This window comes from Chiloscyllium plagiosum, unplaced genomic scaffold (assembly GCF_037043375.1).
Source record: "Chiloscyllium plagiosum isolate Xiang-an unplaced genomic scaffold, Cpla_swu_hap1 HiC_scaffold_8, whole genome shotgun sequence".
NCBI classification, from domain to species: domain Eukaryota; kingdom Metazoa; phylum Chordata; class Chondrichthyes; order Orectolobiformes; family Hemiscylliidae; genus Chiloscyllium; species Chiloscyllium plagiosum.
Window position 1 is genome coordinate 77,872,184 of NW_028270146.1, and position 18,757 is coordinate 77,890,940.

Here is an 18,757-nt window from a genome sequence, read left to right on the forward strand (position 1 = left end):
CAACGTATCCATTAGACTTTGAGATGTCCAGCAGAGAAAAGAAGAGCACTGATTTTATAATTACAATTGTTGGACAAATATCCAGGTCAAATGTCCCCTGCCTCTCTTGATGCTGACATGCGCCCAATTCATTTTCCAACAGCTTTCAGCTTCCCCCACCAACAAAAATACATGGCTATAAATTTATTTTAAATTAAGATTATGCAAAATAGTGTCTCAAGAATGCTTTTAATAGCAGAATAATTTTATGACTTATGAGCATCTTGACAATTTGAATTTTTATAGGCATGCGTTATGTTTTTTAAAATGCAAAAATTATGCATCTAAAATAATCTATTAGGTGCAGTGGGCTATATTGTTGTTGCCTTAATCACTTTCACAGACAGTTATAGCTGCTTTATATCATATTTACAACAAAGGAGCTCTAATTACCTTCAGCAAATGTCACAAAATATTGAGCTTTGCTTCTGATATATACTCCTGATCATGCTAATCTAGAATGACGACTAAACGTGTGTCTCAGGTCCCACAAATCTGTGGCCATAATAAGTTATTCATCTATTTTTTTAACTCTTTCTGTAAGCATATACGGAACGGAACAGTAAATTCTCCTGAAGCTTACCTGAAACTTGAAGCTAAATGTTTGCAGGATGCATGTGAGATAGCATAAAACGGTCTGTTTCGTTCAATAGAACAGGATAGCAAACTGCAAAGAAATATCAAATGGAAAGGATAATTAAGCCACAGAAATTAACAGAGATGAGTGAATTGCAATCAGTTAAAAACATTACACCGTTACACAAACTGGGGGTTCAGATTTCCTTGCAAGTGATTAATATTTGCTAATGCAGTTCATAAGATTCTCTGAATTCCTAATGTGCAAATCTTGCAATTTGCTCTCAGCCACTCATCATTGTGTGTACACAACACCCCAGCATGAGTATGTAAGTAAAGATATACTCAGCCCCTTTAGTACGGAATAGTTTGAAACCCTGAATAAACTAAACAGTTCTTTAGACAGTATGGAAATACTGTGCAGTCCACCGCAGTTACATTTCTTGATATGATTCAAGGATATTGTCCAGTTTTTCTGGTATCAAGGCAAGGCATGCCAATCTTGGGGAATGGAACTCCTTCCATATTTAACCAATATTTACAAACAGTGTTATCTTATAGTGTAATTTCCATCAAAATGTTTTCATTTAAATATAAGATTTCAGTACTAATAGTAATGGTTTGAAACATTCTGTAAATGGAGACAATTATGTAAAAGAAACAAAGAAGAACTAACTGTAAACATAACTTATTTTAATTTCACATACCTCTGGAGAAAACTATTATAGCGAGAAAATAACAATTTTATCAACAAATAACCCTTTTTCAGAATAAAGCTCAAGCTTCACACCTGTTTTAGCTTTGCTACCATTTGAATAAGGAGTACACATTTAAAATGGTTCTGTCAGCTGTATAATAAGTGTTCAAAGTCTACTCACTGCACTGAGAGCTCAGTCACATTTTAAAATTAAGGGCTTAGGTATTTATGTATCCTGACCTCTGTCTGTGCTCCATTAGGGGCTCCTATTTATTCACCATTGTTTTTCTTTCAATCATCATTCTTTTCTTCCTGCTGTGTTTAAGAAGCCATGAGGGATGTAGCTCCATTCCTGTTGGCAAATCCTGTGTTATGATTTGACATACCGATTTGGTCTTATAACAGCAACACTTGCCTGCAAAGTGCCTGGAAAACAAGAATCAAACAGGTCAGCCAGCTTGGTCTATTACTTATAAAGCTCCAGAGCTGTCATCAGTGGGATGCTGATTTTAATGACAATCATCTTCATGCTGAAGTCAATTGATCAGATAGAACGTTAAATGCATTTTCCTTTACTACAAATTGTTTGAAGCAGCTGCTGCATGTACAAGGCATAGTTCATGCTAGAACATCCAAACCACCATGCATCATGCTTTAAGAGCAGAACACATTGATAAACAGCACAAACTAATTAGAAACATGTGAACATTTTCTGAATCAATATTCATATTAAAGGTCAGATTGCTACAAAATATTTCTGAATGCTGAAATGTGGTATTCCAATGTGAGATGATCAGTTGTTGTATGAGGTAATGCTTCTGAAGGTGTTAATGCTCTTGCTGCACTGGCTCCATCCATTCTTCTGATGTCACACACATCCTTGGCTGGAAACAAGAAGCTCTCCTTCAAAACTGGAGTAAGCTTCCTAAGCTGTCAGCAATTATGTCCAGTCAAATGTAGTTTTACTTATTATGATCATACAATAAATTTTCTTATTACCCAAGAACAGCATCTTTTCTATGGGTACTCTATTCTAGGACATCCTCTAACACTACTCACTAGATCAGTCCAAAGCAATCCTGACTCAATACCACATATTGGTCGAAGTGGAAAATACCATAAGATATTGGGAGGGCTCTTCTGGGAAAATACCACATGGCTGCAGTGCTGTGGATCTAACCCCTAACACGAGGAAGATAAGGCTCAGAAGAAAAGAAAAAAAACAAATTCAAGCAAGTATGTTAACTATTTTAAAAGCTACTTTAAGAAGACATAGACAGTGAGTCAGCAGCTCAAAGGTGCTGACAGTGTGTGTGAGAGAGAGATTTCAGAAGCCATTGAAGCTGCAGTAAATAATCCAAATTTCATAATCCAAAGGCAAACTTCATTCAGAATCTGAAGAGTGCTGCAGCAAGAATATAGGCTAGAAGTACAGAGAAAAGCCAGCTACACATAGAAACCAAAGAGGTTTGAGCAAAGCAGGTTCTGTAAAGAGCAAATGAAGGCTCCAGAGTTCCCTAAGAGAAAAGGGAAGAAATAATGAAAAGCAGCACAAAGATCAGAGAAAGAAGACAAAAGAGTATAACCTAACGACCTGTCACAATGAGCATCACCACTGTTGTCATTAGGCTTCACAAGGTGTAGGGACAGAAGGGGAAGGGACAGAAAATAAATATAGACCGGGGCTACAGAACCAGGAAGGCGTCAGAATTTATTTAAGCTGGGAATGATACAATTTAAAGAAATCTGTAAAAGAGCCCGACAGTAGAAGAAACATCAGGAAAAATGATGGAGTAAAGATGACTGGGATCCAGTAATTAAAACACAATTTTAATGAGAAAATTCATAAAGTCAATTACCAGTAAGACTTCCTTGAAAAAATTGTTTAGAAGAAAGTGTTTGGTATTTCCGATCATGAAAGGTGGTAAAACGTCTATTTTACCCTGGAAGAAACAGGATGTGTCCATCTTGGCTGAGGAAGGCAGGAAAATCCGAGATGAATTTGGTAGCGACCATTTTGATCATTAGATGTTCTTATTACCGTGCTAACACTAACCCATGCTGTCTAGAATGCTGGGTGGCATGGTGGCTCAGTGGACCAGGATTCAATTCTACCTGCAGGTGATGTAGAGTTTGCACATTCTCCCTATGTCTGCGTGTGTTTCCTTCAGGGGCTGCATTTCCTCCCACAGTACAAAGTTGTGCAGGTTTGGTGGAATGGCCATGCTAAATTGCTCATAGTGTCCAGGGATGCAGAGGCCAGCCATGGGAAATGCAGGGTTACAGGAATAGGGTAGGGGAGTGGGTTGAGATGGGATGCTGTTCAGAGGGTCAGTGTGGTCAATGGGCTGAACAGCCCACTTCCACACTGTAGGGATTCTATGACTAAACACACGTCAAAAGGACCCTCACACCTGCTGCCAGAATAAATTATTTAATCGTTTAAAACTCTTTTCATAAGTGTGTCATAGAGCGCTGTAGTTAATCCTCCTGAATTTTAACTAAAACCTGATGAGGAAGTGAAATGCATACTGGACTGATGCTAGGTAGCATAAAACAGTCTACCTTGTTCAACAGAACAGGGACTCGGACTTCAAAAAGTATTGAACTGAAAGAATAATTAAACCAAAGAAAATAAAAGTGATGATCACTGGGTAGCTGAAAGCAAAGACAAAGGAGAATTGGTGGCAACGATCTACCTCAAACAACCCGACCCAGTACCATGTACTGGTGGAGCTGGCACAGTACCATGTACTCATAGAGCTGGCACAAGGTACCAGCAGTCATCATCTGCTTCAGCCATGGAGTGTATGGGTAGTTGACTTTATAAATCGTCTCACTAAAATTGTGATTTAATTACTGAATCCCAGTCCTCTTTAATCCAAAGTTTTTCCTGACTTTTCTTCTATTGCCAGGCTCATTTACTAGATTTCTTTGAATTGTATCATTCCCAGCCTAAATAAATTCTGAAGCCTTCCTGGTTCTGTAGCCCCGGTTTATATTTATTTTCTGTCGCTTAACCTTCTGTCCCTACACCTTGTGAAGCCTAATGACAACAGTGGTGATGCTTATTATGATTTCCAGCATTTTTTGTTTTCAGTATCATCTACTTCAGACTCTGATTATATGGAAATCATTCCATTGTCAACTGATGAACATTGCACAAGAGTGCCACAGGTTGACTCATGCACTGTTTTACCTTATTCTGTATGCAAAGGTGAGCACATCATCTAGGTTGCATTTCAGTGCAGGACTAAGGTAATCCTTCCTGATCTGAGATCCAACCTGTCAGATGTGTGGTAAAACTGAGTGTCTGTCTTCCTTATAGATATAATATTTCATGTTGCAGTATTTCAAGAAGAGCAGAGGGTACTGTTGATATCCTAGCTAACATTTATACCTTAATCAACACCAGTAAATTTTGCTGAGGTATAAATGTGGCACCAAGCTGTGTGATAAATTATCTGATACATATAATGACATTAAAACCGCGGCTGAATTTCAAGACTGAAGTGCTTTGGGGTGAACTGAGAATCTGAAAGGTGATACAATACTGCAAGTTTATTCTTTTGCATTATATTACAAGAAATTACATTTAACATGTTGCTCCATCAATCCATATCAAGCTATTTGCTTCAAATCAAACTTATCATTTAATTTTTTTTATCTATTGAACAACTAGTCTTACAGCAGATAATATTAGTATTTCTAAATATGCACATGTTCACATAAAGTTTGCAGATAACTTCCTTGGTTCTCTCAATAAAGATGGATGGATGAGAACAACTGCCAAAAACTGAAGTTGAAACATTGCTATATTATTAAATGTAAGATTTTGATCAGAAAAATAGTGTTCAGATGTAATACTAAATTTCATTGATAATCACACAACTAATGTGATGTTATAAGTTGCTAATGTCAGACCCCTTTCTTCAGTATTACTTGAGTGAATCATTAATATACACAATGTTAGACTTAGGAAGTGGCTGATTTACTGAGGGTTTACTACATATTGCATTGATAGTGGAATGTCTGTGAGGCTTACAAGACATTGGTGCACTTAATTCTTTTATATAGACCAATGGATGACAGAAGATTGTGAAGGATTGTGGAATCAACAGGCTAAATTTAACAGATCCCAAAAGCAGACTTGGAGATTGTAACGTGTGATTAACCCTTGTACATTCAGTTTGGTACAGGCAGTTATTAACTGCACGGTGCCTGACAATTAACATGATTCCAGCTATGCAAACTGGTTCCACAATTTGGTTGGAGCAGGTATCATTCTACAACTGAATATGAGGAAGAAGGGTCTTCAGTTTTTTTGGGCATTGGTTGGGGGACTTGGTGGAGATGATATAAAGGAGGAAAGATTTCCTGTATCAACAGGGGCCAGGAGATCTTTAAACACTCACACAAGCAGTGAGAGTAAATCACACCAGAAGTCAATACAAGCAGTGTGGAAAAATGGAGTCAATATGCATCAAGGGAGAAACTGTCTGCTGATTGGAGTCATACCTAACCCAAAGGAAGATGATTGTGGTTGTTGGAGCTCAGTCATCTCAGTTTCAGGACATCTCTGCATGAGTTACTTCAGGTAGTGTCCTAGGCCCAACCATCTTTAACTGTTTCATCAATTACCTTCCCGCCATCATACATTCAGAAGTGGGTATATTCAACAATGATTGTGGAATGTTCAGCACCATTCATGACTCCTCAGATACTGAAGAAACCCATGTTCAAATGCAATAAGACCTGGGTAGTATCCAGATTTGGGTTAAAACGTGGCAGATAACAATTGTGCCACACAAATGCTAGAGCATCTCTTACAAAAACAATCTGATCATCATATTTTGATATTCAGTGGAATAAGAGATAGATTTGGTTTGCAAGTTTGGTTTGGAACCTTTATATAATAGTGGCATTGTGGCTGAGCCTGTCCCACACAGTAAGGAAAGAGAAGGTGTGGTACAGGTTAATGATTGTGAAATTGGAGTCATAGTTACAGGTATCAAATGCTGAAGTTACAGACAGCTCAGGCAGAATGAGACTGTCTTGGTTACTTCCCTCGTTCCTTTTTGTCGGACTCTTCATGCTCCTGTTCCTCAGTGGCATGCTGTACAGCTGGCAGACCATGATTATTTTCGATACCTGCTCTGCAGGAGTGGACCAGTAATGTTTTCAGAACACATTCTATTTCCTGTGACTGAATGGCTTTTATTATATTCATGCTGCTCAATTATGACTGCGTTATGGACCAGAATCATTAGTCATGGTGCCAATGAATAGCCCTCATCATTCAGTAGACACCCATCAAATTGCTGTCAATACCGTAGTAGACTTGCACAGAAGAAAGGCATCATGACTGCTTGCATTATGCTGTGATGTGGAGGTGCCGGTGTTGGATTGGGATGGACAAAGTTAAAAATCATGCAACACCAGGTTATAGTCCAGCAGGACTATAACCTGGTGTTGCGTGATTTTTAACATTATGCTGGACATGGTGCAGCAATGATTTTCTGCTCATTGTCACATAACAGATATATGCCAAGCCAGAGGAAGTCACTTTTGATTACCATGTATGGAAGAACTGACATGCACTCTGCACAGTGGGGAAGCTTAAAGTTTTTGTAAATGTATCGGCTCACTCTCCATTGCTGCTCTCTGACAAGACAGAATGAAACCTAATTAATTACCAAAAAATGGACTGAGTCATTGATCTCCCTTATGCAACTACAGAAAGGAAACTGTCACCTGTTGGGAAAATACCTCTGGTTCCCATTAAGAAGGAGAAGGAAACATTGTTGTTCATGAACATTGTCAGCTTCACAGTGATTGGCAATGAAGTTGAGATTAGATTAGATTAGATTAGATTATTTACAGTGTGGAAACAGGCCCTTCGGCCCAACAAGTCAACACCGATCCGCCGAAGCATAACCCACCCAGACCCATTCCCCTACACCTAATACTACGGGCAATTTAGCATGGCCAATTCACCTAACCTGCACATTTTTGGATTGTGGGAGGAAACCGGAGCACCCGGAGGAATACCACACAGACACGTTCTTCCCTGCTCTGAAGTTGCAGTTACAAAAAGTAATCACTTTCACTGAAGACATCATTATGGAAACACAGACACCTTGCACACACTATTCCTCACTGAGTTTCAGGTAGCAGAATTGCTCCATTCACAAAACTGGGTGGCTATGACTTTGTATCGAGACTCCATCCCTTCCTTTTCCCCCTCCTTTCTCTTCCTGCATTTTGTCCTGTTGTATGTGTCTTTTGCTCAGTCTCTCAGTCATGTTTTATTTCAAGTGGAAAGTCTATGATGACAGCCATCACTGGGAGCAACTAGTTTATCCATAAGCCTGAAGTCAGCAAAACATTCTTCAGCATCTTCCACATCACTCCTTTTCGACCTTTGCAACTTTAAACTATAGGAAGCACCAATCATTTATAAAATCCTAGCACCAGCCAGAAGAAATAAATTAGCAACTAACCCATAATCAGTTACAGATTCCAGTTAAGTCGTACTGAGGATGGTGAGTGTTGGTTCCTGCTTCCGACTGTGGAACACATGCTCATCCAGGCTGATTGTAAGACGTAGCTAGTATCAAATTAGTCTTGCACGCCGATTAATATCCTCTGCACACTTCCAGTGGGCATTCACTGAGTGTCTGCCAATGCCCTTGCCCATATGGTGTCCATATAACTTAACACAGATGTATGATCTGAGGGGCACTCTGGATGTCATTTAGACCTCAATTGGCATGCTTAGCATAAAAGCAACAGGTATTATACAGTGTGTACTTATGGAGATAACAACAAAATCAGTGAATTGGTTAGCATATCTCTCATGTTTGACCAAATGCCCTTCTGATATCTAAACAGAGTTAAACTACAAGTGCATTTGTCTCACAATCTCGTGGCCAAGTCATTTACTTTTGTGCAGAATTTAAGTCATGTCAGAAATGGAAATGGAAATTTCCGATGTGACTTTCCATGCTGGGTTCACAGAAGTAATGCATTGCATTAGAAAGTAATGGCAAGACAAAGGCTATTACAATCTGCCCATTGTTTCCAAGTCAGTGACTTTGGAAATCAATGTTTTATACTCAGGAACATTCGAAATCAGGAGTACACAACTAATCAAAACTGGGTAGTAAGACTGAGGCCACACTCCTGCAAAATTAGCTTTTTTGTTGAGATTTTGACAATGTATTGGGACAATATTGGCACTATAACCTATCAAGCTGATTTTTTTTTCACCTTCACATTTATTCTTCACAGATCAGTTTCCACAGAGATTTAATGATCTAAAAAGGGTTTTGAGTCTCCTGTCCTCTCACATTTTTATTATGTAAGTGCTAAATATCACATATTTGCTCACCCTCATGAGACATTATTTTGACGGAATTATAAAATATTGAAGTATAAACGTCCAGAGTGTGGGAAGTGCTTTAAAAGTTCCCAGGAAGTGATGTCCCATCAATGTGTTCACACTGATGAGAAACCATTCATGTGCTCTCACTGTGGGAGTGGATTCAGAACATCATCTGACCTTACTGTACATCGGAGTATTCATATTGGAGAGAGGCCATTCACCTGCTCCCTGTGTGGGAAGGGATTCACGCAGTCATCCAGCCTGATGTCACACAAGCGAATTCACACTGGGGAGCGACCGTTCACCTTCACCTTCTCTGAGTGTGGAAAGAAGTTCACTCGGTCATCTTGTCTTCTGAAACACCAGCGTGCTCACAAGCCACTCCAATGATGGGTTTTGCAGGTAATCGCATCCAGTCCAAAAATATGTTCATTGGAGTTTGTTTCTGTGAAGATTCACAAAATTCATCCCAATTAATAATCTTGGCAAAGCCAAGTAAATCAGCTTTGAATTAAATTTATTGTGTTGAGTCTTTATAATTGCTCACAATATTATCACAGGTTGGTTCCTTGTGAAGAGCTCTGTTTCCCCTGTCTTCTCCATCCTCACCTCCAACAACAAGTGTGAAGAGCTTGTGGAGCTACTCTGTCACTAAGATTGAGAAAATACAATCAGCTGCCTCTGCTGCATGCCTCCCTTCCAATGGACCACCTTTGACCCTATGCAAACTCATGGAGGAAGAAGCATCTCACTTTCTGGCATTTGACTGGAGGTCTCTGAGCCCATCTGTTTGACCTCCTCTCAGTTTGTGTCAAATTGTTACTTTGAACCAATCCAAAAGCTGTTGCTAAGACATTTCTTTAGTTTCTACCCAAAGACAGTGTGGGCGGCACGGTGGCACAGTGGTTAGCACTGCTGCCTCACAGCGCCAGAGACCCGGGTTCAATTCCCGCCTCAGGCGACTGACTGTGTGGAGTTTGCACGTTCTCCCCGTGTCTGCGTGGGTTTCCTCTGGGTGCTCCGGTTTCCTCCCACCATCCAAAGATGTGCAGGGTCAGGTGAATTGGCCATACTAAATTGCCTGTAGTGTTAGGTAAGGGGTAAATGTAGGGGTAGGGGTGGGTTTCGCTTCGGCGGGTCGGTGTGGACTTGTTGGGCCGAAGGGCCTGTTTCCACACTGTAATCTAATATAATCTAATAATCTAACAGCTGGTGCTAGCATGCCTTGAAAGAACATGTCAAACTCCAGCTTTTAAAACAATTAGTTGCCATTATGTAACCTCAGTAAGGGTCCAATTCTGCTTTCTCTTCAAGTTGTAGTGGTTCGTCCTCTACAAGTAATGAGAGATCCTTTAAATACCCAGACTTTGGGAAGTGCTATCAAAGTTCTGGATACCTAATCAGCGTGTTCTCACTGAGAGACAATTAATTTGCTGTTGCTTTTGCTATAGGACTGGGTTCAAGCAATCATCTGACCTCACTGTACATCAGCACACTCATTCTGAGGAGAGGCAGTTTCCTTCTGTGTTTGGGAAGAGATTCAATCAGATAGTCCAAATATGTGCAGGTAGGTGAATTGGCTATGCTGTAGTGTTCAGGGATGTGTAGGTTAGGTGCATTATAGGTTAAATATAGGGTAGGGAGAATGTTCTGGGTGGGTTACTGTTTGGAGGGTCGGTGTTGACCTGTTGGGCTGAATGGCCTGTTTCCACACTGTAGGGATTCTATGATTCTTTGCAAATACTTACAATTCGAAACAGAGAAAGGTCAGTGACCTTGGTTAGAAATGCCTGTCAGCATCAGCTGGTCACAGAATCTTAAGCTTCATATCTCCAAAATACATGGCTTTAGATTTGCTGGGGAATGTGGCATTCCGTACACTTAAAAGAACATTTCTCATTCCAATACATCTTAGAGAATGCTGATGTAATGTCTGTGTAAGGAGCTCGTGAACTTTCTTTTAAACTAAGATTAAGACTACCCATCCAACTATCTTTGCCACTTTCCTACACTATTCTAGTCCTGAACATGTAACTTCCTATACTTTGTCTCTTAACATCGCATCCCTTATGCCCCTCAGAGCTCAACTATGTGACCATAGAACTGCACAGAAGACTATCAGTACTAAAGTGCTGAAGAACTTACTTGTCTCTCTGGTTCCCATGTTATTTTATATTATTGATAGTTCTTTCTTCTCAGGTACCAACCCCCTTTTTACAATTCTATAATTTCACTAATTTCTGAAGACCACCAAACATTGCAAGAACAGAATGAGTCAAATTGTTGCTCAATCTCCAACTTCCTTTGTTATGGACCAGGCCAGACACCGCACGTCCACCTTCAAAATATTTTAAGAAGGTAGTCCAGAGCCTAACTTTCTCTTATTTTAAAGGCAAAAGAATTGGAGGTGTAGTGGACAGTGAAGAAGGTTACTACGGACTACAACGGGATTTTGATCAGATAAGCCAATGGGCTGAGAAGTGACAGATGGAGTTTAATTCAGATAAATGCGAGGTGGTACATTTTGGGGAAGCAAATCTTAGCAGGACTTATACACTTAATGGTAAGATCCTAGGGAGTGTTGCTGAACAAAGACACCTTGGAGTGCAGGTTCATAGCTCCTTGAAAGTGGAGTCACAGGTAGATAGGATAGTGAAGAAGGCATTTGGTGTGCTTTCCTTTATTGGTCAGAGTATTGAGTACAGGAGTTGCTGCGTGCTGCGCAGGGAGGTCGTGCTGCGGCTGTATAGGACATTGGTTAGGCCACTTTTGGAATATTGCGTGCAATTCTGGTCTCCTTCTTTCTGAAGGATATTGTGAAACTTGAAACGGTTCTGAAATGATTTACAAGGATGTTGCCAGGGTTGGAGGGTTTGAGCTATAGGGAGAGGCTGAATAGATGAGGGCTGTTTCCCTGGAGTATTGGAGGCTGAGGGGTGACCTTATAGAGGTTTATAAAATCATGAGGGGCATGGATAGGATAAATGGACAAGGTCATTTCCCTGAGGTGGGGGAGTCCAGAACTAGAGGGCATAGGTTTAGGGTGAGAGGGGAAACCTAACAGATAACTTTTTCATGCAGAGGGCGGTGAATGTGTGGAATGAGCTGCGAGAGGAAATAGTGGAGGCTAGTACAATTGCAACATTTAAAAGACATCTGGTTAGGTATGTGAATAGGAAGGGTTTAAAGGGCAGTAATCTGGGTGCTGGCAGGTGGGACTAGATTGGATTGGGATATCTGGTGGGCATGGACAAGTTGGAGTGATGGGTCTGTTTCTGTGCTGTACATCACTATGACTCCTTGGGTGCTCCAGGTGTGATGCGCTGGTCAAACCACTTGGCTTTAAGCAAAACAGAGTTTATTTAAACATTACATTTGAAACATGAACAAAAGAAAATGGAATTTAGAATAACTTAACGATTGGGAAACTCAAGTGACTTGATACAGCAACTTAACTGAGGAGCTGTTCCAATTCCTGCAGCATTCCATAAACACACCTCTTAGTAAAAAGGTAAATTCAAACACAGATTCTTACAGGCAAGTGGGAACAGCATCCAAAGAGATATCCAAGAGAAAAGTCAATTAGGGATCATCTGCTGAAGCCTGGAACATTTCTCTAGACTGCAGCAGCTTCTCTGCTACAGCTAAACCAGCTGTGTCTCACTGTTACAACTAAATCAAACGAGAAAAAACCTGAACTGGGAGAACTAGTCACTCCCTTGTCATTGTTCGACATTTCATCACCTTTGTCTTTACGACCGCTCTTGAAAAACACCCAAGGACAAAATAACCTTTTTAAATTGACATCCCAATAGGGATCATCTGCTGAAGCCTGGAACATTTCTCTAGACTGCAGCAGCTTCTCTGCTACAGCTAAACCAGCTGTGTCTCACTGTTACAACTAAATCAAACGAGAAAAAACCTGAACTGGGAGAACTAGTCACTCCCTTGTCATTGTTCGACATTTCATCACCTTTGTCTTTACGACCGCTCTTGAAAAACACCCAAGGACAAAATAACCTTTTTAAATTGTCACCACTTTCCTCTTCAAAGTTCTTTAATTTGTTGCTGACTCTCAAATCTGTGCCCATCTTTCCCAACATTCCTGGTCATAGGTGTGTAAGAATTGGGACCAAATAACATCACTGATCTTTTATATAATCAAAATCACACAAAAAATATAATGCTTAATTTCACAACTTACTTCTGTTCTCAAAAGGTAAAAATAAATGCATTAAAATTATTGAAACTACAGCTGCTAAATAGGTGGTCATATAATCTGTGGCTTGGAAATTGTAGGAATGTATCATAATAGAATTTGGCACAGGCGATCAACTGGTCTATCACAGTTAAGAGGCCATTTAAGCTTCCTGATGAAAATGTTGTGATTGATGAAAACATTAAACTAATTGGCCAATACTGTTTGCTGTCATATATGCAATCAGAAGATGGACATGCAACATAATAGGGGGAGACTGAAAGTGCCCCGTAAAGATGAGAGCATCCTGATGTACCATTAATTGTACACTGTAGTCTCAAACATGCGCATCTGCCTAACACCAATCTGGCTGCATTTTGCCATTACATTTGTTTGAAGAAGATAAAGTATCAAACTTATGGCAGATATTGATTAAAAGCAAGGAAGTACAGTGAAGAACTCGCAGACCATTAGATGTCTGTTCTTTGCAACTTGGCTGATGCAAATGTGTTCAACTAATAGCTCAGCAGAACTTCACAAAGCTAAGTGATCTTTAGTCAGGTGATTTAGGATTCCTTCTTCTTCCAAATAAAAACCATTTTATAACAGCAAAATAAAAGTGAAAGAAAAGAAAATTGTGTCACCAACTTTCTTCTATAGAAATGAATAAATTTACATGAAATTTGGGACATTTGTTACATTTTCAGAAATCTTGGAGAGAAATTGATTTTTGTGGCATCTGTTTTCTAGCTAAAGTTGTTGCCTCAAACTGGCAACACATTATGCCAAACATTTACTAGACTTATCGGGTGATGTCTGAGAGTCAGTTTCGGAAAACTTTGTAGGGGATTAAAAAGCTTAAGAGAGATAAAAAGAACAAATTCTGAGGCAAGATATCCAGCATCTGGTGGGTGACTTAAATTACATTTAAACCCTAATTGTGCTCGCAATTAAAACACACTATCTGTAGTTGAAATTTGTTAGTGCACAATCACAACAGTTGTTAAAGAGGTCTGCACAAATTTGACCCTTGGGCCTCAAATTTATATTTGTGATCTCCACATCAAAGTCACAAGAACAAGTTTGGGGAGATACCTCACTCGTGTTGTCCAAAAGATTAATAGGGAGGGAAAAATTAGGGTATGAGAGAAAGTTAGCTAGAAATATAATATAAGATAGCATAGGCTTCTATTGATATTTGAAAAAGAGAAGAGTCAACATTAAGAGTTTTGGTCCTGTAATAAGTGAGATTGGAGAATTAATAATGGAAATTTTGGATTTGACAAATGAATTGAACATATTAACATATAATTGAATTATATTAACCTTCACTGTGGAGGATGTTCGTAATATCCCATAAATAGCTGTGAATAGAAAATAGAAGAAGTGAGGAACACAAGAAAATTACTGTCCCTAGAAATGTATTACTGAGCAGATTATTTGAAGCTTTGCACTGACAAGTTCTTCATCCTTCATTCTTAAAAGAAATGGCTAGTGAAAAAGTTAATGCCTTGGCTTTAATTTTCTCAATTTCCCTATTTTCAGGAAAGGTCCATAGATTGAAATGGCTATTGTAACCTTTCATTCTAAAAGTGTGGGAGACAAAAATCAGGAAACTGCAGGATAAAATCAGTCATAATAGGGACTTTAGAAGCTACTATTAAAGCAGTTGAAATAAATAAAAAGCCAACTTCTGCTTTCAATTTTCTATACAATAAAGACTCCTCTCACATAGTTCCAATATATGTAATACATCCTGCACAAATATGGCATCACATGTCATCTCATAGTCTTTTCAACTTTGTGTTGTAAGATCTCTTAGTCCCCAACTAATTGTTTCAACCTTTTAGTTGCATTCAATAGCAGCTGTATTGTATCTGAAGTCCTTAGACACAATAACTATTGACAAGGTGCATATCCATGAACCCTTTCTCGTTCAGGTTATTTCAGTCCTGATGGTGCAGACTAACTACAGACTCTCTTCTCCAACACCTTTAAATGTTTGCTAAGCTCTGGCACCACTTCAACAGCAGCAATGAGTATTGTGCAATCCACAATCTCTCACTCTTCCTTTCTTCTGTAAGCTATTCTTTTCAAAAGCTCACTCTGCACTCCACTCTCAGAGACCTATTTCAACACCAGTATATGTTTAAAGACAGCCAAATAGGAAACTATTCCAATGTGGGGGGGGGGGGGGGGGGGGGAGTTGGCTGTTTTCTCTTTGTCCAAATTCAAAGTCTTCCAAACTACCAAACAGGAAAACAGGCTGATCCTTCTCCCTGTTTGCTATTTACCTTTTACTTCTTAGCTGTCTATCCCCATGGCATCCCAAGTCACAATGCATTTCTTGGAGCCTAATGATGTCATAAGCAGGAAACCAAATCGACTCTTTCAAAATACCCAACACATTTTGTTCTGGAAAAGACATTGCACAAGACAAAATGTAAGCTTTTCCCAACATATGGTTATCACATCGTGTTAAATAGCCACCATGCATGCCCAAAATTGCCCAACATAATGGGGTGGATATATTTTCCGACCCTTGAACAATGAGCTGTTTCCCACTAAAATTAGACCTTTTTTGTTTTACTCTTGGTGCAATAGTGGCCATTTTTGCCCCTTACATAGCTTAACTGAAACTGCCTCACAATTGGGTAGCCTGCAATTTATGTGATATGCTCTTTCAAAATAATTGAGCTTTGAGAGAAAAACAAGAATCAGAGCTCTTTCTTACTGGATGTCACAATAAAACTTGCCAAATTAAAATAGGAAAAAAGTAAGTCTCTAATGGAACATTGTCCCATTATTCAGACAGCCCACACATCAAGCCAAGCTCCCAGCAGCATTTAAACTCTGCCAAACTCTGTGGGTGAGCTTAACTAGTTGTACTCCAGGTCATTAAACAAAGAAGAATAAAAAAAACCTCAAAAGAATAAGAATTAATAGAAATAATTGATATAAGTAGAAATGGAATAAACTGTGTTTTTTCCCTTAGCACATCATTGAAATATCTTAAAGCAGTTCAAAAAAAAATTACGTTTTGACGTTCATTGTTATGTGCCAATATAGATATGAAGACCACCATAGGGAACAGCATGGAATATAACAAAGTAGCACAATATTTGTGTCCCCTGATAACTAAGAGTAATACGGTAATACAAATTCTGGCTGTGAATAACATGGGAGGGAATGCATTGAAAGATTAAGGTTGTTAATTTATTTTTAATTGAACTTTTTGCATTCTGTTACCTTATTAATCATTGTCATTTTATAATTTTGGGAAGTATAAAACACAATTCTTAATTCTTTGTTTTTGCAATGTAGATTCAGATAATTTAAAATACTATTCACAGTATTATTGATAAATAATGGGAACACTAGAGAGCAGGAAAGCTGCATTGTAGCCCCAGGCACAACCACATTCATATGTGCATTTGTGTTCTCAATGAGTTAAGAAAGCAATAACACAAGCTGGCTTTGCAACCCCATCTCTCATCTAGTGATAGAATTGCTGCCCATAGATACTGAAAAACTAACACGAAAACATTGTACAAATCACTTATTGAACTCAAGACCTTGAATCGGATGAGCCAATCAAAACGTCATCACGTAAAGGAAAAAAGTATCCATGTCCAATATTTGAAAGGGGTGATGGAAGTAGAATTAACAGTGTCATATGCATTGTAATAATATCTAAAAGGTTAAGTGAATCAAGAACATAGAAATATGTTGGTCTTTTGCTTGATTTTATGAACATGTTGCTAATGCTCAGTAAGCACCTAAATGGAAGTGTAAATATTTGGTACAGTGTTAAAGAAAGATGTTACATCTGCAGTCCTAAATCACTATGGACCGAAAATTGTGCACAACAAAATCAGGGTATGCAATGAATACCATGAAAATTTAATGTATGAAATGAGTGACAACAACTTGCTACTTTTATATATTGCAAACTGCAAATTTTTCTAACAATTGATAAAATTAAAGATCGAGAAGTATCATCTTAAAACTGACTGTGCCCCAGAACAGACTGCCTTTGAACAATCCACATCATTTTCAATTTTAAATTACCATTGAAAGGGTAGAGTGCATCCTCGAAAATTAGTCTGCTCTCTAATTAACGCACTCCAACATGACAATGAGTACAGTTTCAGCTTGGCTAGGCAGGCCAGTCAAGCAGGAGGAAATGACTGAAGGACTCGGAGAGACTATCCCCCCGCCTTTTTCTTCTGTTCACAGAAGCTTAAGTCCAATTAGGCCAGTTAATCTTCCTAAGACCACTGGAGAGTAAGGGTATTAGAAATTTTGACAGCAACTGAGGGGACAAATACAAAAGGCAAGTTTATTTTCAGTAGGAGCAGGCAGTCTGAAGATTGCTTTACCTCTACAGTAAGCATATGCAGGTCATTTATGGTGGTGATTCTGTCATCCACATTATCAATGCTTTATAATTGTTCTTTCAGTGACTTTTATGTGTTTCTCCATTCTTGCATGATCTAATCTCACCAGATTAATTGAAAACTAAACATCAGGGAATTTTGTAAATCCACTTACTCTGCCCTTTTCCCTCCAAATAGAGTTTGCAGGGTAAAACTTTTGACTGCTTTGCAAAAACTGAAAAGATACCAAGTATGGATTCTGTCCATTATTCTACAAGGCCTATCAAAGGTAAAGACTAATTCAGAATTTCTGTTATCTCTTTGGAATGAAACACTGGGCTGAATCTTACCAGACATCTTTGAGTTTTGATGAGCTTCATGAATGGTTTCTCTCTGTGAGCCCCAGTTATTATTTCAGCACTCTCACCCAAACTTAGCTCATTATCTTTGCACCATACCCCTTCTGTTGGATACTTCCCTTCCCCACTAGTGAAAAAACTGATCACTGCTGGGCTCTCCCAGGACTCCTGGAGCCAGTGCCATCTTTAAGTCCGTGAGTGATCTTCATAGTTAATTTTATTTGAAGCGGACATGTTGAACAGATGGTAAATGGCACCCTACATTGCCTGATAGGGACCCGCTGGATGAATAAGGCTGGGGGTGGGGAATACATGTGATTGCTGCTCATGGAGCATGCCGTCAGGTGTTAGTGCACCACTCACTGGTGAGGATCATGGCTCATTGTTTAACCTGATTGGAAAATGGGACCTTTTGCTCTTCGTGGTGGAAATCTTTTTCACTGGGCATTCTCACACAATTCTCCTAACTTTCTCAAAAGCCCACATCATTCAAGGGTGCGTCTTTAAGGGATGAAATAAATGTAGAAAAGTGAAGCTTGATTGGCCAAATGGCCATTCATTTCATGTTTTCATATTCAGAAGAACAGAGGGATCTTGAGGTGATTGTTCACAGATCCCTGAAGGTGGTAGGACAGGTTAACAGGATAGTTAAGAAGGCAGATGGGATGTTTGTATTTATCATTCATTACATAGATTATAAGAGTAAGGAGATTATGTTAGACCTGTCCAGAACTTTATTTAGGCCACAACTAGAGTACTGTATGTAGTCCTGGTCATTGCACTATAGGAAGGATTTGAATGCATTAGGAGGGGTGCAGAGGAGATTCACCAGGATGTTGCCTTGGTTGGAGAATTTCAGCTGGATAATCTCAGGTTGATTTTTTTGTTTGGTGCAGAGAAAGTTGGGGGGGGGGGGGGGCATGGACAGGAATAGAAAACAGCTGTTCCCCTTAGTTGCATAATTTTAAAGAGAAAGGCAGTAGTTTCAAAGGGAATTTGAGGGAAAACATTTTCATTTAGAAGGTGGTAGCAGTCTGGAATACACTACCTGGGAGAGTAGTTGAGGTTAGAAGCCTCATAACCTTTAAAAGGTGAGCACTTTAAGTCTCTTAATGTTGCTAT

General features: G+C 39.2%; 1 long non-coding RNA gene across 4 annotated transcripts in view; it reads right to left on the reverse strand.

Annotated features, from left to right (window-relative positions):
* The window catches only part of LOC122553980 (uncharacterized), an 80,018-nt gene that overhangs the window by 40,295 nt on the left and 20,966 nt on the right, over positions 1-18,757 (reverse strand). For 2 of the 4 annotated variants that reach the window (XR_015757770.1, XR_015757769.1), the window contains exons 2-4: positions 8,921-9,144; positions 1,591-1,738; positions 623-706 (exon numbers count right to left, since the gene is read on the reverse strand). This is a non-coding gene — a long non-coding RNA (uncharacterized LOC122553980). Of the gene's footprint in view, positions 1-622; positions 707-1,552; positions 1,739-8,920; positions 9,145-18,757 lie in introns of all 4 variants that reach the window. The other 2 variants (XR_006312891.2, XR_015757771.1) reach the window with 1 other exon arrangement.